Source organism: Pseudophryne corroboree (genome assembly GCF_028390025.1).
Source record: "Pseudophryne corroboree isolate aPseCor3 chromosome 3 unlocalized genomic scaffold, aPseCor3.hap2 SUPER_3_unloc_82, whole genome shotgun sequence".
NCBI lineage: Eukaryota > Metazoa > Chordata > Amphibia > Anura > Myobatrachidae > Pseudophryne > Pseudophryne corroboree.
The window spans coordinates 153,942-179,617 of NW_026967577.1; the positions used below are offsets into that span (position 1 = coordinate 153,942).

Below are 25,676 nucleotides of genomic sequence, written 5' to 3' on the forward strand. Positions count from 1 at the left end.
TGGAGTAAGGTTAGGAATAAGTGTTTGGTAACCAGAAGTGCAATATCTTGAGACCTATATTCTGGTTGCTATTTGCAGTTTATAGCATGTTTTTGCACATATATAAGGATAGAACAGCAGAGTTATTCAGGGATACAGGATGTGAGGGGATGGAGTAAGGTTAGGACTTAGTGTTTGGTAACCAGAAGTGCAATATCTTGAGACCTATATTCTGGTTGCTATGTGCAGTTTATAGCATGTTTCTGCACATATATAAGGATAGAACAGCAGAGTTATTCAGGGTTACAGGATGTGAGGGGATGGAGTAAGGTTAGGACTTAGTGTTTGGTAACCAGAAGTGCAATATCTTGAGACCTATATTCTGGTTGCTATTTGCAGTTTATAGCATGTTTCTGCACATATATAAGGATAGAACAGCAGAGTTATTCAGGGTTACAGGATGTGAGGGGATGGAGTAAGGTTAGGACTTAGTGTTTGGTATCTAGAAGTGCAATATCTTGAGACCTATATTCTGGTTGCTATTTGCAGTTTATAGCATGTTTCTGCACATATATAAGGATAGAACAGCAGAGTCATTCAGGGTTACAGGATGTGAGGGGATGGAGTAAGGTTAGGACTTAGTGTTTGGTAACCAGAAGTGCAATATCTTGAGACCTATATTCTGGTTGCTATTTGCAGTTTATAGCATGTTTTTGCACATATATAAGGATAGAACAGCAGAGTTATTCAGGGATACAGGATGTGAGGGGATGGAGTAAGGTTAGGACTTAGTGTTTGGTAACCAGAAGTGCAATATCTTGAGACCTATATTCTGGTTGCTATGTGCAGTTTATAGCATGTTTCTGCACATATATAAGGATAGAACAGCAGAGTTATTCAGGGTTACAGGATGTGAGGGGATGGAGTAAGGTTAGGACTTAGTGCTTGGTATACAGAAGTGCAATATCTTGAGACCTATATTCTGGTTGCTATTTGCAGTTTATAGCATGTTTCTGCACATATATAAGGATAGAACAGCAGAGTTATTCAGGGTTACAGGATGTGAGGGGATGGAGCAAGGTTAGGACTTAGTGTTTGGTAACCAGAAGTGCAGTATCTTGAGACATATATTCTGGTTGCTATTTGCAGTTTATAGCATGTTTCTGCACATATATAAGGATAGAACAGCAGAGTTATTCAGGGTTACAGGATGTGAGGGGATGGAGTAAGGTTAGGACTTAGTGCTTGGTATCCAGAAGTGCAATATCTTGAGACCTATATTCTGGTTGCTATTTGCCATTTATAGCATGTTTCTGCACATATATAAGGATAGAACAGCAGAGTTATTCAGGGTTACAGGATGTGAGGGGATGGAGTAAGGTTAGGACTTAGTGTTTGGTAACCAGAAGTGCAATATCTTGAGACCTATATTCTGGTTGCTATTTGCAGTTTATAGCATGTTTCTGCACATATATAAGGATAGAACAGCAGAGTTATTCAGGGTTACAGGATGTGAGGGGATGGAGTAAGGTTAGGACTTAGTGCTTGGTATCCAGAAGTGCAATATCTTGAGACCTATATTCTGGTTGCTATGTGCAGTTTATAGCATGTTTCTGCACATATATAAGGACAGAACAGCAGAGTTATTCAGGGTTACAGGATGTGAGGGGATGGAGTAAGGTTAGGACTTAGTGCTTGGTATCCAGATGTGCAATATCTTGAGACCTATATTCTGGTTGCTATGTGCAGTTTATAGCATGTTTCTGCACATATATAAGGATAGAACAGCAGAGTTATTCAGGGTTACAGGATGTGAGGGGATGGAGTAAGGTTAGGACTTAGTGCTTGGTATCCAGAAGTGCAATATCTTGAGACCTATATTCTGGTTGCTATGTGCAGTTTATAGCATGTTTCTGCACATATATAAGGATAGAACAGCAGAGTTATTCAGGGTTACAGGATGTGAGGGGATGGAGTAAGGTTAGGACTTAGTGTTTGGTATCCAGATGTGCAATATGTTGAGACCTATATTCTGGTTGCTATGTGCAGTTTATAGCATGTTTCTGCACATATATAAGGATAGAACAGCAGAGTTATTCAGGGTTACAGGATGTGAGGGGATGGAGTAAGGTTAGGACTTAGTGTTTGGTAACCAGAAGTGCAATATCTTGAGACCTATATTCTGGTTGCTATTTGCAGTGTATAGCATGTTTCTGCACATATATAAGGATAGAACAGCAGAGTTATTCAGGGTTACAGGATGTGAGGGGATGGAGTAAGGTTAGGACTTAGTGCTTGGTAACCAGAAGTGCAATATCTTGAGACCTATATTCTGGTTGCTATGTGCAGTTTATAGCATGTTTCTGCACATATATAAGGATAGAACAGCAGAGTTATTCAGGGTTACAGGATGTGAGGGGATGGAGTAAGGTTAGGACTTAGTGTTTGGTAACCAGAAGTGCAATATCTTGAGACCTATATTCTGGTTGCTATTTGCAGTATATAGCATGTTTCTGCACATATATAAGGATAGAACAGCATAGTTATTCAGGGTTACAGGATGTGAGGGGATGGAGTAAGGTTAGGACTTAGTGCTTGGTATACAGAAGTGCAATATCTTGAGACCTATATTCTGGTTGCTATTTGCCGTTTATAGCATGTTTCTGCACATATATAAGGATAGAACAGCAGAGTTATTCAGGGTTACAGGATGTGAGGGGATGGAGTAAGGTTAGGACTTAGTGTTTGGTAACCAGAAGTGCAATATCTTGAGACCTATATTCTGGTTGCTATTTGCAGTGTATAGCATGTTTCTGCACATATATAAGGATAGAACAGCAGAGTTATTCAGGGTTACAGGATGTGAGGGGATGGAGTAAGGTTAGGACTTAGTGCTTGGTAACCAGAAGTGCAATATCTTGAGACCTATATTCTGGTTGCTATGTGCAGTTTATAGCATGTTTCTGCACATATATAAGGATAGAACAGCAGAGTTATTCAGGGTTACAGGATGTGAGGGGATGGAGTAAGGTTAGGACTTAGTGTTTGGTAACCAGAAGTGCAATATCTTGAGACCTATATTCTGGTTGCTATTTGCAGTATATAGCATGTTTCTGCACATATATAAGGATAGAACAGCAGAGTTATTCAGGGTTACAGGATGTGAGGGGATGGAGTAAGGTTAGGACTTAGTGCTTGGTATACAGAAGTACAATATCTTGAGACCTATATTCTGGTTGCTATTTGCCGTTTATAGCATGTTTCTGCACATATATAAGGATAGAACAGCAGAGTCATTCAGGGTTACAGGATGTGAGGGGTGGAGTAAGGTTAGGAATTAGTGTTTGGTAACCAGAAGTGCAGTATCTTGAGACCTATATTCTGGTTGCTATGTGCAGTGTATAGCATGTTTCTGCACATATATAAGGATAGAACAGCAGAGTCATTCAGGGTTACAGGATGTGAGGGGATGGAGTAAGGTTAGGAATAAGTGTTTGGTAACCAGAAGTGCAGTATCTTGAGACCTATATTCTGGTTGCTATGTGCAGTGTATAGCATGTTTCTGCACATATATAAGGATAGAACAGCAGAGTTATTCAGGGTTACAGGATGTGAGGGGATGGAGCAAGGTTAGGACTTAGTGTTTGGTAACCAGAAGTGCAATATCTTGAGACCTATATTCTGGTTGCTATTTGCAGTATATAGCATGTTTCTGCACATATATAAGGATAGAACAGCAGAGTTATTCAGGGTTACAGGATGTGAGGGGATGGAGTAAGGTTAGGACTTAGTGTTTGGTAACCAGAAGTGCAGTATCTTGAGACATATATTCTGGTTGCTATTTGCAGTTTATAGCATGTTTCTGCACATATATAAGGATAGAACAGCAGAGTTATTCAGGGTTACAGGATGTGAGGGGATGGAGTAAGGTTAGGACTTAGTGCTTGGTATCCAGAAGTGCAATATCTTGAGACCTATATTCTGGTTGCTATTTGCAGTTTATAGCATGTTTCTGCACATATATAAGGATAGAACAGCAGAGTTATTCAGGGTTACAGGATGTGAGGGGATGGAGTAAGGTTAGGACTTAGTGTTTGGTAACCAGAAGTGCAATATCTTGAGACCTATATTCTGGTTGCTATTTGCAGTTTATAGCATGTTTCTGCACATATATAAGGATAGAACAGCAGAGTTATTCAGGGTTACAGGATGTGAGGGGATGGAGTAAGGTTAGGACTTAGTGCTTGGTATCCAGATGTGCAATATCTTGAGACCTATATTCTGGTTGCTATGTGCAGTTTATAGCATGTTTCTGCACATATATAAGGATAGAACAGCAGAGTTATTCAGGGTTACAGGATGTGAGGGGATGGAGTAAGGTTAGGACTTAGTGTTTGGTAACCAGAAGTGCAATATCTTGAGACCTATATTCTGGTTGCTATTTGCAGTGTATAGCATGTTTCTGCACATATATAAGGATAGAACAGCAGAGTTATTCAGGGTTACAGGATGTGAGGGGATGGAGTAAGGTTAGGACTTAGTGTTTGGTATCCAGATGTGCAATATCTTGAGACCTATATTCTGGTTGCTATGTGCAGTTTATAGCATGTTTCTGCACATATATAAGGATAGGACAGCAGAGTTATTCAGGGTTACAGGATGTGAGGGGATGGAGTAAGGTTAGGACTTAGTGTTTGGTAACCAGAAGTGCAATATCTTGAGACCTATATTCTGGTTGCTATTTGCCGTTTATAGCATGTTTCTGCACATATATAAGGATAGAACAGCAGAGTTATTCAGGGTTACAGGATGTGAGGGGATGGAGTAAGGTTAGGACTTAGTGTTTGGTATCCAGAAGTGCAATATCTTGAGACATATATTCTGGTTGCTATTTGCAGTTTATAGCATGTTTCTGCACATATATAAGGATAGAACAGCAGAGTTATTCAGGGTTACAGGATGTGAGGGGATGGAGTAAGGTTAGGACTTAGTGCTTGGTATCCAGAAGTGCAATATCTTGAGACCTATATTCTGGTTGCTATGTGCAGTTTATAGCATGTTTCTGCACATATATAAGGATAGAACAGCAGAGTTATTCAGGGTTACAGGATGTGAGGGGATGGAGTAAGATTAGGACTTAGTGTTTGGTAACCAGAAGTGCAATATCTTGAGACCTATATTCTGGTTGCTATTTGCAGTTTATAGCATGTTTCTGCACATATATAAGGATAGAACAGCAGAGTTATTCAGGGTTACAGGATGTGAGGGGATGGAGTAAGGTTAGGACTTAGTGCTTGGTATCCAGATGTGCAATATCTTGAGACCTATATTCTGGTTGCTATGTGCAGTTTATAGCATGTTTCTGCACATATATAAGGATAGAACAGCAGAGTTATTCAGGGTTACAGGATGTGAGGGGATGGAGCAAGGTTAGGACTTAGTGTTTGGTAACCAGAAGTGCAATATCTTGAGACCTATATTCTGGTTGCTATTTGCAGTATATAGCATGTTTCTGCACATATATAAGGATAGAACAGCAGAGTTATTCAGGGTTACAGGATGTGAGGGGATGGAGTAAGGTTAGGACTTAGTGTTTGGTAACCAGAAGTGCAGTATCTTGAGACATATATTCTGGTTGCTATTTGCAGTTTATAGCATGTTTCTGCACATATATAAGGATAGAACAGCAGAGTTATTCAGGGTTACAGGATGTGAGGGGATGGAGTAAGGTTAGGACTTAGTGCTTGGTATCCAGAAGTGCAATATCTTGAGACCTATATTCTGGTTGCTATGTGCAGTTTATAGCATGTTTCTGCACATATATAAGGATAGAACAGCAGAGTTATTCAGGGTTACAGGATGTGAGGGGATGGAGTAAGGTTAGGACTTAGTGTTTGGTAACCAGAAGTGCAATATCTTGAGACCTATATTCTGGTTGCTATTTGCAGTGTATAGCATGTTTCTGCACATATATAAGGATAGAACAGCAGAGTTATTCAGGGTTACAGGATGTGAGGGGATGGAGTAAGGTTAGGACTTAGTGCTTGGTATCCAGATGTGCAATATCTTGAGACCTATATTCTGGTTGCTATGTGCAGTTTATAGCATGTTTCTGCACATATATAAGGATAGAACAGCAGAGTTATTCAGGGTTACAGGATGTGAGGGGATGGAGTAAGGTTAGGACTTAGTGTTTGGTAACCAGAAGTGCAATATCTTGAGACCTATATTCTGGTTGCTATTTGCAGTGTATAGCATGTTTCTGCACATATATAAGGATAGAACAGCAGAGTTATTCAGGGTTACAGGATGTGAGGGGATGGAGTAAGGTTAGGACTTAGTGCTTGGTAACCAGAAGTGCAATATCTTGAGACCTATATTCTGGTTGCTATGTGCAGTTTATAGCATGTTTCTGCACATATATAAGGATAGAACAGCAGAGTTATTCAGGGTTACAGGATGTGAGGGGATGGAGTAAGGTTAGGACTTAGTGTTTGGTAACCAGAAGTGCAATATCTTGAGACCTATATTCTGGTTGCTATTTGCAGTTTATAGCATGTTTCTGCACATATATAAGGATAGAACAGCAGAGTTATTCAGGGTTACAGGATGTGAGGGGATGGAGTAAGGTTAGGACTTAGTGCTTGGTATCCAGAAGTGCAATATCTTGAGACCTATATTCTGGTTGCTATTTGCAGTTTATAGCATGTTTCTGCACATATATACGGATAGAACAGCAGAGTTATTCAGGGTTACAGGATGTGAGGGGATGGAGTAAGGTTAGGACTTAGTGTTTGGTAACCAGAAGTGCAATATCTTGAGACCTATATTCTGGTTGCTATTTGCAGTGTATAGCATGTTTCTGCACATATATAAGGATAGAACAGCAGAGTTATTCAGGGATATAGGATGTGAGGGGATGGAGTAAGGTTAGGACTTAGTGCTTGGTATCCAGAAGTGCAATATCTTGAGACCTATATTCTGGTTGCTATTTGCAGTTTATAGCATGTTTCTGCACATATATAAGGATAGAACAGCAGAGTTCTTTAGGGTTACAGGATGTGAGGGGATGGAGAAAGGTTAGGACGTAGTGTTTGGTAACCAGAAGTGCAATATCTTGAGACCTATATTCTGGTTGCTATTTGCAGTTTATAGCATGTTTCTGTACATATATAAGTATAGAACAGCAGAGTTATTCAGGGTTACAGGATGTGAGGGGATGGAGGAAGGTTAGGACTTAGTGTTTGGTATCTAGAAGTGCAATATCTTGAGACCTATATTCTGGTTGCTATGTGCAGTATATAGCATGTTTCTGCACATATATAAGGATAGAACAGCAGAGTTATTCAGGGATATAGGATGTGAGGGGATGGAGTAAGGTTAGGACTTAGTGCTTGGTATCCAGAAGTGCAATATCTTGAGACCTATATTCTGGTTGCTATTTGCAGTTTATAGCATGTTTCTGCACATATATAAGGATAGAACAGCAGAGTTCTTTAGGGTTACAGGATGTGAGGGGATGGAGAAAGGTTAGGACGTAGTGTTTGGTAACCAGAAGTGCAATATCTTGAGACCTATATTCTGGTTGCTATTTGCAGTTTATAGCATGTTTCTGTACATATATAAGTATAGAACAGCAGAGTTATTCAGGGTTACAGGATGTGAGGGGATGGAGGAAGGTTAGGACTTAGTGTTTGGTATCCAGAAGTGCAATATCTTGAGACCTATATTCTGGTTGCTATGTGCAGTATATAGCATGTTTCTGCACATATATAAGGATAGAACAGCAGAGTTATTCAGGGTTACAGGATGTGAGGGGATGGAGTCAGGTTAGGATTTAGGGGTATATTTACTAACATTCATAATTTTCGGAAAAAGGTCAAAGTTCAATCACGAATGACATCGAAAGTGTAAAATTGCAACTTTTTGAATTTATTACGACTAATTTACTAAGCTGTCGTATTCTGCATTTTCGTTTTTTCCGATGTCGATGTCATTCGTGTATTTTTACCGTTTTTTTATGGCAGTGATTAGCAAAACACTGCCGACTTTATCACAATGAATCACGGCCGGATCTGTGTGATCCGTGCTGGGGTTCATTTTATTTTATTTTTTTTCAAATAAGCACTGTAAAAAAAAAAAAAAAATGGCGTGGGGTCCCCCCTCCTAAGCATAACCAGCCTTGGGCTCTTTAAGCCAATCCTGGTTGCAGAAATATGGGGGGAAAAGTGACAGGGGTTCCCCCATATTTAAGCAACCAGCATCGGGCTCTGCGCCTGGTCCTGGTTCCAAAAATACGGGGGACAAAAAGCGTAGGGGTCCCCCGTATTTTTAAAACCAGCACCGGGCTCCACTAGCTGGACAGATAATGCCACAGCCGGGGGTCACTTTTATACAGTGCCCTGCGGCCGTGGCATCAAATTTCCAACTAGTCACCCCTGGCCGGGGTATCCTGGGGAAGTGGGGACCCCTTCAATCAAGGGGTCCCCCCCCAGCCACCCAAGGGCCAGGGGTGAAGCCCGAGGCTGTCCCCCCCATCCAATGGACTGCGGATGGGGGGCTGATAGCCTTTTTGGAAAAGTGTAAGATATTGTTTTTAGTAGCAGTATTGTAACCAATGGTGGGAACTTTCTGCTCAGCGGTTAAATAACACAGGACAGCATGTATTCCACCGCATAGGGACAAGAGAAATCATTGAGGCAGTCAAGATCAGCTTGCAGCATACACCATACAAGTGCCTACAGACCAAGCCATTGTATATACTGACAGTGAGACCAGAGCACTGAATACTATGCACACAATGAAATTACCGGGTAGGGCAGAAGTGAAAGGTGAAGGCAATACCGTTGTAAGCCCGGCTGTGCCAGTCTCCTCAGTTGAGGTCAGTTACCCACTATCAAAAACTTATCTAAGTATAAAAGCTGGATTCCCAGACCCGAGGAAAGATTCAAATTCCACTTGTAGGTACCTCTCACAGGAGTATTATGTACATAAGTTTACTTGCAGGGATCTAGAACAGATATTATATACTTGTTTACCTGAGGATTTAGCAGAATCCCTCACAACCAGTATTAATCTCTCTGCAAATGATTATGGTGACCCAACTAAAGGAAAGATAGATGCACTTAATGCTAACCTGCGTGACCTATGCCCACCAGTCCCCAAATGGGATGATTTATTCACAATCAAACAGGCAAACACTGAAACAGTGGATGAATATTTTGGTAGATTTAAGTTAGTGGTACCCACATTTACTGCTGGAGAAGTGATAGTTAAACCAAATGAGGCTAGTTCCATGTTTTGTGGAAGGTCTAAAGCCTGCAGTAATGTACTAAACTAGCATGGAGAGACGCCCCAATAAACACTGTAGGGGGGGTGAAGCAAGAGCTCATGACCTTAATCTTGTCAAACCCACTCCTGTTCTTGTTGTAGATCAGATTGCTCCTACACAACCCCAGCAACAGACACATATAACAAATCCCCAGGGAGTCCAAAACAGTCAGGGACCACCTGTGCAAAACCTTTGGGACCCCAGACAGCCAAGGCATAGCCAGCAAAAGAGAAATTCATGGCAGGGACAAGGAGGTAAGTACACCACAAATAGAAACACAGGGCCAATATACCAAGATCCTAGACATCCAGACCCAATGGCATGCTTCATACGTGGTAAGTATGGCCATAGAGCTAGATATTGCAGAAGTCAAGTATCTTCTCAGAACAGGATGTACCCACATGGAAATGCGGGAACACCCAGCGGCCCTACACAACACCCCTACCACCAACATTATAATCAAGGACCCCAGATGGGCACTCATGCCCCACACAACGGCCCCCACAATCAGTTGTCACGCTGGCAGCAGCAACCATACTGATGTTTAATCCATCCAGTGTCTTCATTATGCAGCGTGCAATGCCAACACATTGAGGAACCCTCGGTTACTGTGCATGGAAATAATGAACCTGTTTCTTTTTTACTAGACACTGGAGCGGCTAAGTCACTACTTACCACTGCACTACCTTCACAGACGTTTTCAGGGCACACGGTCCTAGCGGTCGGAGTCTCAGGACAATTACAGCACTTACCAATACTAGCTGATAGTAATATACAGATGGGACCATTGAATGATACACACGCTTTCTTACTAGCATCCAACGCACCAGCAAACTTGCTTAGCCGTGACCTACTATGTAAACTCAAAGGCACCATTTACTGCACAGCGGATGGTATTTACTTAGACATTCCCAAATCACTAGAAAGCAATGCACAAGCACTGTTATACACACCAGTCCCACTCCTGTCATTGCACCTTGAGCAAACCAACTCCCATATGCGTGAAGACATACTGCAAGCAGTTCCCAGCTCCTTATGGGTACAGTATAAGGATGAGGTAGGCTTACTTCAAGTAAGCTGCAAGCAGGCAAGTCCCCACCATGCATCATGCAGTACCCGCTGAAACCGGGAGAGGAGGAAGGGGCATAACCATCCATCCGCTCACTTCTGCACCAGGGGGTCTTGCACAAAGGCATCAGTGCTGCAAATGCTCCGATCTTTCCAGTTCGGAAACCGGGCCCTGTGCTAACTTACCGTATCGTGCAGGACTTGTGCGTGCTTAATGCAGTCATACAAGCTTGCCACCCTGTGGTGCCAAACCCGGCTACAATACTTATGCAGGTCCCGTCGGATGCGTTGTTGTTCACAGTTATTGACCTATGCTCAGCTTTTTTCTCCATTCCATTACATCCAGACTGTCAGTACCTGTTTACGTTTACATTCAAGGGTCAACAGCATACCTGGACTCGTATGCCCCAGGGGCAACGGAATGCTCCTACTTATTTTAGCCAAGCGCTCCATGATATATTGCAGAATTGGTCCCCAACACATAACTCAGTGCTTATTCAATATCTTGACGATTTGTTATTGTGTTAACAGACAGAGGAGGAATCGTGGGAAGACTCAGTGTCCCTGTTGACTTTCCTCGCCTTAGTTGGGTTGAAGGCCAACAAAGCCAAACTACAGCTGTCCCAGCAGAAAGTGCAGTACCTAGGTCACTGCCACTCCCAAGGACAGCACCATCACGCATCCAGGCCATACAGAATATGTCTCTGCCAATCACCCAAAAGCAAATACGCACCTTTCTAGGGATGACCTCTTTCTATAGACACTGGATACCAGGATATGCTGCCATAGCACTACCTCTCCAGGAACTGGTAGCCATAAAAAAGCCTGATCCGGTCATCCATGATGACACCACACTACTAGCATTTCACTAGCTGAAGGAAGCCCTCACTGCCACCCCAGCCCTAGGCTTCCCATGTTACACTAAACCATTGTTTCTCTTTTGTACAGAGCTCGACGGCTGTGCTGCTGGAGTACTAACTCAGAAAAATGGGGACTGTCACCACCCAGCGGGATATTACAGCACACAGCTGGATACAGTAGCTAGGGGGCTGCCACAATGCTTGTGCGCGGTGGCTGCAGCAGCTACACTTGTTGACAAGACAGCAGACATAGTTCTAGCACACACTCTACCTGAATGTCCCGCACGCAGTTGCTGCTTTACTAAATGGCTCAGCCACAAAACACATCACAGCGTCCAGGTTAACCAAATGGGAACTTAATATTGCAGTGCTGCACAACTTTGAATCCAGCAAATTTCCTCCCAGGTGTGACTGGACAGTCACAAAGTGGGGAGAAGGTAGATGATCATGATTGTGAAAAGCTGACCCAGACCTTATACACTCCAAGACCAGATATAAGAGACAGAGATACAGAATGCAGACCTGAACCTGTATGTTGATGGTAGCTGCCTCCGCCAGAATGACAGGGGCATTCTGACATCTGGATACGCCATAGTGGACGATACACATCATTGAAGCACTCCCACTTCCACCACCCCACTCTGCTCAAAAAGCAGAACTCATAGCATTGGGGAGGGCATGTTACTTGGCGCGAAACAGAATTGTTAACATTTATACTGACTCACAATATTAATTTGCCATTCTGCACGATTTTTCCGCTATTTGGAAACAGACATTTTTTAACATCAAATGGAACAGCGATCTCTCACACAGAGATAGTTAAGTGCTTAATGGAAGTGGTATTGCTACCAAAAGAGGTAGCAGTCATCAGATGTCAAGCTCACACAAGCCACTCAGACCCGGTGTAGAAAGGAAATACCTATGCTGATCAAACAGCAAAAGCAGCAACCTCAGTGGCATTAAACAATCATGGCTCCGTGCCAGAGATACGGAGTCTCATCTCATAACAAATATTTTCACCTGTAACACTGGAAAATTAATGCATTTGTACCAATCTTGTTCAAAGCAGGAAATATCCTTGTGGAAGCACAAGGGTGTAATCCAGACTCCTCTGGTATCTGGAGGGACACGACAGGAAGACCGGTAGCACCAAAAGCCATTCTACCAAGCCTGGCTGAGGCAGCCCACGGGCTCACTCATCTGGGAAAGGGAGGTATGGTAAAGACCCTCAGGGCCTACTGGTTTGCCTCTGGTTTCTCATCCTATGCATGTGTCACGATAGGATACTGAGACACCATTTCCCTTCTGGATGTACGTCCTCCATGGGCCTCTGCTGCCACTCCTGTCTCGCTGACCGCCGCGCGCCGCTGGGCGCATGTTATTTTGCTACTGCGGCCTACATCGCAAGTGTTGCACCTTTCCTATAGTACTTAATTCCCCTTCTTTGTTTGTTCATGGGCGCAGCCATGTTAGACTCCAGTCACATGACATTATTCCTCCTATCCACGGTGCTGGAGCCTTGTCATAATTGCCCAGCCAATCCCTGCTATGCAGCAGGTATAAATATCCGGTCCCAGCTCCCAAAAGATGTCAGTGCTTTCATTGTCAACAGTGTTTCCAGCCTACAAGCTTCACTACAGACTTTCTCCTGCAATTCCATTCTGCAGACCAGCCTGACTTCCCTGGTGATTACACTCTGCTGTGTAATCCGACTCTCCAGTGTTAACCCCTTACAGCCTACTTTGGATTCCTGTGTTTGAACTTTTGCTTTGCAGTAATCATCCTTCATTCTTCAGTTCCTGCGCACTCCAGTTTCATTCCTCATCTTCCAGCGAACCCCAGCTTCATTCCTCATCTTCCAGCGAACCCCAGCCTCATTTATTGTTTACAGGACTTTCTTCCATATTCCAGGTTACTGGCCTTTTCCGATTGTGAACCTAATTATCACGTGTGACTTTCTATTATTCTTTTGCACGTTATTTGACTTTTTATTTAATAAAAGCACTTAAGGAATTCCCAGTTGTCGTGGTCACGCCCTCGGGCATTCTTTGCTGCTGTCAATACGTATGTCCAGGAGTCACATAGCTCCTCCTAAATTTAAGTACCCGTCAGCCCCTACAACTGAGGCTCCCAGTCACGGTCTCCAGCCCTCAGTTGTGACAGTAAGCACTGACCGTATGGATCCAGCCGGAGACCAGGCCCAAGCGCTTAGGCTGATACAAGAACTGGCAACCCGCCTTGAATGTCAGGAGGCTGCGGTAAGCCATGTTGGTCGCTGTCTCCAGGACCTCTCCTCCCGGCTGGATGAAATTCAAGTTGCTCTCCGTGGATCAGGGGCGTCCAGTGTGCCGACTCCAGCGCCTCCGGTGGTGTCCCCACCCACCATACCTGTTCCTGCTCCCTATCTTCACTTGCCGACTCCTGCTAAATATGATGGATCCCCTAAAGCCTGCAGGGGTTTCCTAAACCAGTGCGAGATCCAATTTGAATTGCAACCCAGCAGTTTCCCTACTGACCGCATTAAGGTGGCATACCTTATTTCTCTACTCACTGGTGCCGCTCTAGACTGGGCCTCACCTATATGGGAAAGGTCTGATGCTCTGTTGTCATCCTATGCTAACTTCGTGGCAACGTTCAGACGAATTTTCGATGAGCCAGGTCGAGTGACATCAGCTTCTTCAGAGATCCTTCGGCTGCGTCAGGGGACGCGAACTGTCGGTCAGTATTTGGTGCAATTCCAGACCTTGGCATCTGAAGTCTCCTGGAATGATGACGCTCTTTATGCAGCCTTCTGGGGAGGGCTATCCGAGCGTATCAAAGATGAGCTCGCTGCTAGAGACTTGCCTTTATCTTTAAAGGAGCTCATTTCCCTCTGCACTAAGGTCGATTTACGGTTCCGTGAAAGGGCTGTTGAACGAGGAAGATCCACATTTCCCAGGATTCCTACTGTTTCCATTCCTCGTCAGCCATCTCCGTCTAGGGAGGAACCTATGCAGATAGGTCGCTCTCGTTTATCTCAGGCAGAGCGTAGTAGACGTCTTGCTGAGCGTCTCTGTTTGTATTGTGCCGAATCTTCTCACGTTATCAAGTCCTGTCCCAAGCGTCCGGGACAACCTCAAGTCCTAGCCCACCAAGGAGAAGACCAGCTAGGAGTGACGAATTTCTCTCCATTTCCAAGTAACTGCAATCTCTCCGTTTCTCTGCAGGTGGCTCAGCGTACTAAGAATCTCACTGCCTTATAGGATTCTGGAGCAGCCGGAAACTTTATTACAGAGAGGTTCGTTAAGCAGTGGTCTCTATCCACTGAGAGACTGTCATCACCGATATCTCTAACTGCCGTGGACGGCAGTAGGATACCTGATGCGGTGATTACCTCCAAGACCCTACCTATCCGTCTGAAGGTAGGGGATCAGCATACAGAGTTGATTTCTTTCCAGCTTATCCCCAGGGCCACCCATCCTGTGGTCCTAGGCCTTCCATGGCTACGTCTGCATAATCCTCAAGTTGATTGGAAGTCGACCCGTATCCTGGCATGGGGTCCTTCCTGCTCTGAGACCTGTCTCCAAAAAGAGCTTCCAGTTCGTCTATCCTCCTACAAGTCTTCTGATGTCCTGTCTCCTCCGTGCCAAGACTCCAAACTACAGTTTTGTCCAGGGTCACCGAATCACAAGGCTGATGCCCTTTCCCGCTCCCGGGAGCAAGAAAATGAGTCTGAGTCTACAGTCAAGCATTGCATTGTTGATCCAGTGGCGTTCTCTGCAGTGAGGATGGACTCTATGCCCCCGCCAGGGAAACATTTTGTGAAGCCGGCTTTCAGGAGGAAGCTCTTGCATCGGGCATACGCAAGACCTTAAAATTAGTCTCCAGGTCAAATTGGTGGCCGACCCTAAAGAAGGACATTGCTGAATTTGTGGCCTCCTGCCCGAAATGTGCCCAGCACAAAGTATCCCGCCAGTTACCCACTAGGCAACTGGTTTCCTTGTCTGATCCTCATCGTCCGTGGTCTCATCCCTCGATGGATTCTGTCATGGATTCCCCACTTCCAAGTTGGCACAAGTCTTCATCCAGAAGTTCCATTCCAGATGGCCAGGTAAACTTAAGAAGTGTCCTGGGGCCACTCCTAAAAGGGGGGGTACTGTCACGATCCGGATACTGAGACACCATTTCCCTTCTGGATGTACGTCCTCCATGGGCCTCTGCTGCCACTCCTGTCTCGCTGACCGCCGCGCGCGGCTGGGCGCATGTTATTTTGCTACTGCGGCCTACATCGCAAGTGTTGCACCTTTCCTATAGTACTTAATTCCCCTTCTTTGTTTGTTCATGGGCGCAGCCATGTTAGACTCCAGTCACATGACATTATTCCTCCTATCCACGGTGCTGGAGCCTTGTCATAATTGCCCAGCCAATCCCTGCTATGCAGCAGGTATAAATATCCGGTCCCAGCTCCCAAAAGATGTCAGTGCTTTCATTGTCAACAGTGTTTCCAGCCTACAAGCTTCACTACAGACTTTCTCCTGCAATTCCATTCTGCAGACCAGCCTGACTTCCCTGGTGATTACACTCTGCTGTGTAAGCCGACTCTCCAGTGTTAACCCCTTACAGCCTACTTTGGATTCCTGTGTTTGAACTTTTGCTTTGCAGTAATCATCCTTCATTCTTCAGTTCCTGCGCACTCCAGCTTCATTCCTCATCTTCCAGCGAACCCCAGCTTCATTCCTCATCTTCCAGCGAACCCCAGCCTCATTTATTGTTTACAGGACTTTCTTCCATATTCCAGGTTACTGGCCTTTTTCGATTGTGAACCTAATTATCACGTGTGACTTTCTATTATTCTTTTGCACGTTATTTGACTTTTTATTTAATAAAAGCACTTAAGGAATTCCCAGTTGTCGTGGTCACGCCCTCGGGCATTCTTTGCTGCTGTCAATACGTATGTCCAGGAGTCACATAGCTCCTCCTAAATTTAAGTACCCGTCAGCCCCTACAACTGAGGCTCCCAGTCACGGTCTCCAGCCCTCAGTTGTGACAGCATGTAAGAAAGCTCAATCATGCCTTATCTGTCTAAGAAAGAACCCAGGTAAGACTGTCCCAGCACCAATTTCCCATATCCCACATACCTGAGGACCTTTCCAGGCAATACAGATAGACTTCATCCAATTACCACCCTGTAGAAATGTCAAATATGTACTTGTTTGTGTTGACATCTTCAGTGGTTGACCTGAGGCCTAACCAGCGGTAGCCTGCACAGCACATTTCACAGCTAAGAAACTAGTACAAGAATTTGTATCTAGATATGGTATTCCAGAGATCATTGAGTCAGATCAAGGCACACACTTCACAAGTAAGGTTTTCCAAGTGATGTGTAGGATCATGGGTATAGAGTCCAAATTCCATTGTCCTTATGGACCCCAGGCAGCTGGACTCGTGGAGAGAGCTAATTATACCATAAAGAATAAACTTTCCAAGGTCATAGAAGAGACAAGCCTAAACTGGATAGAGGCACTGCCCATCGTACTACACAGTATTAGAATGACACCCAAACCTCCTCTCAGTCTGTCCCATTATGAGGTGTTATTTGGAAAACATCCCAACCTGATGATAGGCCCAAAAGAAAGCCACTCCACCCTACATGATCTAACCACAAAATATGTCCTAGACTTGCATGAACAATTCAAACAAATACACAAGGGACTAATTCTCTCTAAAGGTGCTAATCAAAGTGACTTGAAATGCCATGATGTGAAACCAGGAGAATTTGTAATGGTTAGAAATTACTTACGCTCTGGTTCATTTGTAGACAGGTGGGAGGGACCATACCAAGTATTGTTGACCATGCCCACGGCAGTAAAGGTTGCAGAGAAATCGGCTTGGATACATGCATTGCATTGCAAGAAAGTGACTGAGGACGGGAAGAGCAGAGTCCCAGAAAAAGCCTTGCAGGCTCTGTTTGAGGAACCCCAGTAACCAGAGACTAAGAGGTAATAAAAATGGCCTGGTTTGGTAAGATGTATGTTGAGAATGATGTGGGACAGTCAGTGTTGCTAAACCCCAATCAGGTGAAGAAAAGATCCAGATGGGCCATCGAGATTGGAGTATCGGTTGTAAGCCTGGGAATAATCATATGGATGGGATTACTGACAAGGATGACTGAGGGCCCAGGGAAGGGTCAGTCCGATAAAGTGCATGAGGTGGCTTCCCCAGAGGCTATGTCTCTGATGACCTTTGAGGAGGTAATACATCCTTATCCTAGTCATGTACCTCTCATCACACCCCTAGACACTAGAAACGAGAGGAAGAAAAGAGAGGCTAAAGAGGTATACCCAAATAGATGTCAGCAGCTACCCCCAATAGCCAGATGTATTTGTAAATATTGCAGACGGAACCCTGAACAAAGATGTATAGATTGGTGCCACGATAACCCATTGCTCTTTGGAGGTGCACGCACAGTCAGAGCCCCCATAGAACAGACCGAGTGCCACAAAATGGTAAATGTGTATAGATGTATCTGTACCCACTGTGGGAGAATCCCACAGAATGATTGTATAGTATGATGTTATGAAGGTGAGGAGAGGAATCAGACACAACACTCAGACACACACCATACAATCCATGATCAGGAATGGCTCCCCGAGGAATGAGAAAATAAGAATCAGAACACGATAAGTGAAAACCCCTATGAGGGCCCAGTGAGAAAAGCTAGAGTATATGAGAGGAACACCTTTGTAGAACTGGCCCCAGCTGCCGTACATAGTAATGCTTTCTGTGTAGTACCACCCAAACATGTAGGAGAAGCTTATAAGACCTGCTTTATATGTATTCCAATAACAATAGAAGAAATGCAGAAGATAGAATTGCTACCAGGGAAAATATCACCTTTATAGACATTAACATGGAAACATTAGGGACCAATAACCCAGAAGATAAAACCGGGCAGTATCACACCACTAGGTATAAGCTGGAGATCCAGCCTAGTATATCTGAAAAGAACTGTTGGGATATTGTTGGTGGTAAGCCACAGTTTGAGTCTTTAGGGGTTACCCCAAAGTGTACTTCCTTGATAACAATAAGCAGCCCTAGAATTGATATATACATGCCCATGGGCTTATTTTTATATGTGGTAATATTGCATATTCTTATTACCCAGTAGATCACATGGGTATTTGTTATTTAGGTAGACTCACTTTTGTAGCAGCTCGTGCAAACATAACTACTTTGGAGTCTCATAGTAAAGAAAAAAGATCTTTAGATCCTGATTGCCGATCAGATTTACTATTACTTAGCAAGGCACAATACTCAGCATTAGCCTTTTCACTCATAGGAGTCCCAGGACTCAGCCTGTATAATACAAGGGTGATAAATAGCACAGCTTGTGGATTGGCTAAAGCCATAAATGCCACCAGTACGGCTATTGCTCTTATAAATGAAGAACTTAGAGAAGTTAGAGATGGTATGATACAAAATAGGGTAGCCATTGACTACCGGTTACTTAAAGCAGGAAGTGGTTGTGAACAATTTAAAGGAATGTGTTGTTTTAACATCTCAGATAATTATAATCCCATTGAAAAGGATAAGTTGTTGCAGGATATGCAAGAACATATGACCCAATCGGCTGATTGGGACCCCTTCAGATGGATGGGAGCCAGAATTTAAAAAATTGCTTTACCAAATATTACACTGTTATAATTCTTATAATCTTTATAATTTATGTAACAATCAAATGCCTGCCTGTCCTTGGACGCTCGTGTGAAAAAATACTCACACGGCCCGAAAAGAAGTCACGGAGCAAGCTTATGGTAATGATCCCAGTTACCTACACTTTAGTAGCCACACATAGCAATATAGTAGTATTATCACACATAGCAATATAGTAGTAGTATCACACATAGCAATATAGTAGTATTATCACACATAGAAATATAGTAGTATTATCACACATAGCAATATAGTAGTATTTATCACACATAGCAATATAGTAGTATTATCACACATAGCAATATAGTTGTAGTATCACACATAGCAATATAGTAGTATTATCACACATAGCAATATAGTAGTATTATCACACATAGCAATATAGTAGTATTATCACACATAGCAATATAGTAGTATTATCACACATAGCAATATAGTAATATTATCACACATAGCAATATAGTAGTATTATCACACATAGCAATATAGTAGTATTTATCACACATAGCAATATAGTAGTATTATCACACATAGCAATATAGTAGTAGTATCACACATAGCAATATAGTAGTATTATCACACATAGCAATATAGTAGTATTATCACACATAGCAATATAGTAGTATTTATCACACATAGAAATATAGTAGTATTATCACACATAGCAATATAGTAGTATTTATCACACATAGCAATATAGTAGTATTATCACACATAGCAATATAGTTGTAGTATCACACATAGCAATATAGTAGTATTATCACACATAGTAATATAGTAGTATTCTCACACATAGCAATATAGTAGTATTATCACACATAGCAATATAGTAGTATTATCACACATAGCAATATAGTAGTATTATCACACATAGCAATACAGTAGTATTATCACACATAGGTAATATAGTAGTATTATCACACATAGCAATATAGTAATATTATCACACATAGCAATATAGTAGTATTATCACACATAGTAATATAGTAGTATTATCACACATAGCAATATAGTAGTATTATCACACATAGCAATATAGTAATATTATCACACATAGCAATATAGTAGTATTATCACACATAGTAATATAGTAGTATTATCACATAGGTAAATTATCAGAAATATACTCTTAATAGGTGCTTACATGCTCATGCTCCAAATACACACACACAGTGAGAAGGAACCACAACTTATCGCTAGGTTGAAGAAGAATAGAACACATTATGTCGCTACCTCTTTCATTTCCCTCATCTGTCCAAGTTTTTTGGAGAGTTGAGACTTTTCACATCGATACTCAATGGACTTATGCCGGCGATTGCATCCAGAGAACGGGTTTTCCTTTTCCTATCTCATATCTCACACTACTACACTCATTTGGGGAAAATTAAGTTAAATACGATGAATATTTGATTAATTATATGTTGTGTTTAGAGATTAAACAAAAGGCAGGAATGATGAAGAAAAATCAAATATACATCTGTCTTGCCTCAGAAATTGTGCTTTTAAACATATGGCATTTTAGCATCGGTAATTAATATCTCAATTCTAATATAGAGGTAATTCTCCAGACAGTAATGTTTTCTTCTAGACCTTTGTGTTCTATCACCTGACAGAGAGTTCGTATCTATCAATAGAGACCCTTGTATTTAGATAACCAGAACTTAATGACATTTTATGAGGTTTTTATGTCAGGAGAAAGAGGACATGATAATGAATATCTGATGGACCTTTGCTTTGGACAAACAACATGCCATGATGAACAAGAATGACCTTTATGCTGACAAGACCTACTGAGAAGTCCAATTGATGTGAATGGGAGATCCAAGACTCATGGAGCCAGTCTGCCATCTTCAGGAGAAGATCGGGCCGTGCAATTAGCTCAACTGACCATCTTTGGCACTTCCGGTTATTCCCCGTCAATCATTCCATGTTCCCCATGATATCTAGATACACACCCCATTGATTAATCAGTTATGAATTATTGTATAATCATGTACTATATATATATGTAAACCTAAATGTCCTGAAGACACAGGTATCATTGATGAAGTCTGTCTTGGGTCACGCTCTTCTGCACAGAATAATGGGCGTGGCCTCTTATTTGATAATAAATTGTATATGCTGAATATCATTACAATGGAGACTCCCTAATTCTTTTATGATAAATAGACATTATCAGGAGCGACTGATCCCGGGGACAGCAGAAGCTGCTGCACTTTCTCTTTCCTTCTGCTCTGGTGCTGGTGCTTTCCCTGCTCTCATTGTTCCCAGTCACTGTCCCACGGCACATGGGATAAAAGTAGAAGAGGGATTCAGCCTATATACACCAGAGCTTCTTTATATCTATCAGAGGAAGGATCTCTACCAGAAGAATGGTTATAGCACTGTTATATAACAGCATATATTATCATTATTACAGGCTGCTACTCTCTCCCCAACCTCATTCATTCTTCAGATGTTATATTTCTGTAGCGGGTGCTGGAGATACAGAAAGCTGGTTCTCCTGATTTGTGGACTCATTACATACAGACGTCATTACTAGTCACTGGTTACTACTCGTTATCTGACTGATTTATATTTATATCAGGCGTCACTCAGTGATTGGCAATAGTATTGTGTAGATGCATGTTGGGACAACTTAGCAGGCCTTTGGAATGAAACAGGCAGAAAGCTGGATATTATCTATGCACTAACCTTGGGATAATATAATGTATACCTCGCTCTGTGACAGGGTTTCATATTGTATACCTTGTTACAGGGAACATCCCTTCTCAATAACAATATTGTCACAGAATTGATACAAAGGTGTAGAATTGGATATGCATGCCTTAGAGAACTGTTCTCTGTTACAGGGTTACACATGATATGCTCAGTCACAGGAGAACACCTTTTATTACCAACAATATTGTTTTATTCAATGTGCATATCTTTGTGATGTGGTCAATTATCAATTTATATATGTACTGAATGGGTAACACATGTGATTGAGGATTCTGATCTGGTACAGGGTTTTACAATGATATACTTGGTTGGTACTTATTTCATGCCTATTGAAAAATCTATCTTAAATAAAAATAAAAGTTATGTTTTAATTTATTCATGAAACAAAGAAAAAGAGTGCGCCACACATTAAGGCTTCTTTAGATATAAGCCCACTAGCGTTTTTTTCTAAACCCCCTAACCAGTCATTGCAATTTGCTTAATGGCGCACCTCCAACCAGATTAGCTAATCTTTGGTATTAACACTTTTGGATTATTCCCTCTATCGGTTGGTTCATACATAGAAGGATCATAAAACAATTATCATTTGGGCCTGTGCATAGTCCCTCGGTCTTAACGTCTTCCCTGGAAATACTTGTGGATGGAGCCCTTCATTCGCTTTGCCAGGATTCAAGGGTGGTCAATCTGTTGAAATCAGAGCACTACATTTTGGCCACCGTGCTCGATCCTAGGTTTAAAGCCTACGTTGTATCTCTCTTTCCAGACACAAGTCTGCAGAGGTGGAAAGACCTGCTGGTGAGAAAATTGTCAGCTCAAGTGGAACGTGACCCGTCAACAGCTCCTCCTTCATTTTCTCCAGCAACTGGGGCTGCGAGGAAAAGGATAACATTTCCGAGCCCACCCGCTGGACACAAAAGTAACACTACAAGTGACACATTAACAGGAAATTGTTTCTGTCACTATAGCAACAATTATTTGGAAATAAGATAATACACAGACACATAAAAAGACTCAACAGAAATCAAACTTTATTTCATATCTTTAATACACAGATTTTTCTCTATATTTTAAACTTAAAAAATACTTTACTCTGCACAACATGGATAAAATATTGTTTAAATCACAGAAACAATTCAAGTTACATTATAGTATTGCAGGTAAGTAAAACAGCTACATATCAGGAGCCAAAACCCTATGGGGGTCATTCAGACCCAGCCGCAATAGCGGCCCGCAGCAGTTTGCTGGTGGTGGCAATATGCACATGCGCAGCGGCCGCACAGACACACACATTGCGGTCACATCCCTGAGGGGTGAATGCGGGCGGGCCGGGACCATTTTCCGGTGGGCTGCGTGATGTCACATCTGTGTTCATCTCTGAGTAACCCCCTATAAGCTTCCAGAGTGCACCTCATATCTCATCTTTTCCAAGTTACTACAAATGATATGAGATCGGTAGCAGCACTACTTTCAGGATTATTACACAGAACACACATAAAGGCTGACAGCAAATAACAGTAACACATACAAGGGATTAATTAGAAATAAGGAAGCATAATCATCATTAGGTCTAATTATCAACTGATTCTGTGTGGGACCCATACACCTCTTTGCTGCCTCCAGCAGCCCCTGGTACTGCACTGCGGCCATCTGCCCTGTCTCCCCCACTATTGCCACTGCCCCATCTCTGCTACTGCCACATCTCCCCCAACTGCCACCCGCCCCGCCTCCCCCCACTACTGCCACCACCCTGTCTCCCCTCTGACACCTTAGCGCTGTTGGAGGACAAGATTCTCACAGATACTGCCTCCGGCAGCCCCTACTACAGCACTAGTGCCACCACCCGGTCTTCCCCCTGACCTCTCAGCACTGCTTGAGGATTCTTGGTACTGCTGGTAACAGTCCTACATCTGCAGGTGGAAGTAACTGGGCAGTAAGGAGGCAGAAGCTGCTTCTGGTACCATGGATCCTGGTCATGTAGGATTGGGAGTCAGTAAGATTATGTAATAGAGTCACCATCTTACAGGTAGCCGGTGAAGGGAGCAGAGAATGGGTGTTATGTGGCAGGAACGGGCTGGTTAGGTAACAGACTGGCTGCTGAATTCTGTATAAGCTACAAGCGGTGCAATTCTATTGATGGGAGACCAAGGTAGAGGACATTGCAGTAGTCTATGTGTGATGATACAAGTGAATGTATGACTGTAGGAAGATCTTCTGAGGGAATAAAGTGCTGGAGTCTGGCTATGTTCCTCAGATGAGGATCTGATTGTGGCAGATACTGATGTCTAAGTGTCACTCCACCATACAGGACACCAAGATTCCGCACATGATCAGCATTTTGTAACTCTAAACCCCCAAGTTTGTAACGATTACTAGGGTTCTCTGTGTGTGCATACTTGAAATGAGGTCAGCTGAAGCCAGGTGAGAATTAAGTAAGGTTTATTGTGGAAAAAATGGTAGCAAAAATAAATATAAACTGGATCCTTGATTACATGAAACCGAACATGATATTTCCAAATAATAGTAATGGCTGGTAATATAAACAAGGAGGAAGGTTATGCTTGAATATTGGTATAATCCAGGTTAAACACAGATGAGAAATAAACATGAAGGTATCCGGGTTTAAATCAAGCAGGGGAAAAATAACATACCAAAAACGTAGTAATCAGTCAGGGGTGGAAACAGACTGCAAATAATAGTCCAGGAATGCAGATGCTGAACCGGCAGGGTTAGAAGTCTTGAAGCAAGGCACATGAACCAGCAAACTGCAGGGAATGTCTCCAAGATGTAGATAAGGCAGAATCAGGACAGGAATACAGGAGAGAGCCCAGTCGCACTCCAGACGGAACCACAATGATCTGCACTTAGATGCTGGTGAGCTGGAGTTAAATAGCAGCACCAGGTGTTGGACCCCAGGTGCTCACAATCAGGTAATTATCCTGCAGAGACAGTGAGCAACTGCCATTCGGATCTGAGGCAGCAAGTGAGACCCCTAGAGGCAGGAATGAGATAATGCAATGCAAAACAAACAGACATTCCTAACATTATCCCCCCCTTAAACAGGCGGATTCCAGACGCCTCAAAGTTCACCTTCTCTTCTTTTTTCCTCTTCTCTTTCTGGGTTGCCTAAACCTATTTGAAGGTGTCACAAAAACACTATTTGGCAATACAGGTCCATCAATAATGAGTCTAGGATCAACCAGAAGCTCGCTCTCAGAATCGGAGCCACAACCCAGCGGCAGAACTGACCTTTTATTTTCCTGGATGGAATCAAGAGCGGATGGTAAACTTGTAGATGCCAAACTTGCCGAGCAATCTGCGTGAACACCTAGCGATACCTGCCCACATCTGAAAAACTGAGGGTGCTCCCCAGACTGCAAAGGCAGGTTCTCAGACGGGCACACTTTAATAGATTCATCTAGGAGAGAGAGGACAGTTGGTGGACTGAATCTTTCGGACACTGCCTTGAGGAAAGCGGGCAAATCTTGTAAAACTGGATCTTCGTCATCTATAAGACCATTTACCCACTTCAAGGCCCTCCCTCTGAACCTCATACATATGTTAGCAATGATATCAATAGGGGACAAGTCATCAAAACTCAGATAATATCTGAAGAGGGCTAAACAGTGAGAGATATTTCCATAAAAGTAAGGCAGTTCCTCAACGACTTGGCTTTCCAAATTAGATTTTACATCAGGGAGGATAGACAACTGTGGCCTCTCAGACAAGACGGACTCTTCTTGCACCTTAGACAGGGAAGTCTCAGATGGCCTCGGCTGGGCAGATACCTCGGGCAAATCTTGGATCTCGGGCATGGCAGGCACCTCTATCTGGTGCTGGACAGGCGGAACCCCCTCCTGGGGCTGGACAGGCGGAACCCCCTCCTGGGGCTGGACAGGCGGAACCCCCTCCTGGGGCTGGACAGGCGGAACCCCCTCCTGGGGCTGGACAGGCAGAACCCCCTCCTGGGGCTGGACAGGCAGAACCCCCTCCTGGGGCTGGACAGGCAGAACCCACTCCTGGGGCTG

The 25,676-nt window shown here is 43.1% G+C and overlaps 1 long non-coding RNA gene across 1 annotated transcript; it reads left to right on the plus strand.

The window, feature by feature from the left end:
• Positions 1 to 17,039: 17,039 nt before the first annotated feature.
• Positions 17,040 to 21,067, plus strand: LOC134984811 (uncharacterized). The gene is made up of 2 exons (XR_010191781.1): positions 17,040 to 17,216; positions 20,623 to 21,067. It is a non-coding gene; the product is annotated as an uncharacterized LOC134984811 (long non-coding RNA).
• The last annotated feature ends 4,609 nt before the right edge of the window (positions 21,068 to 25,676 follow it).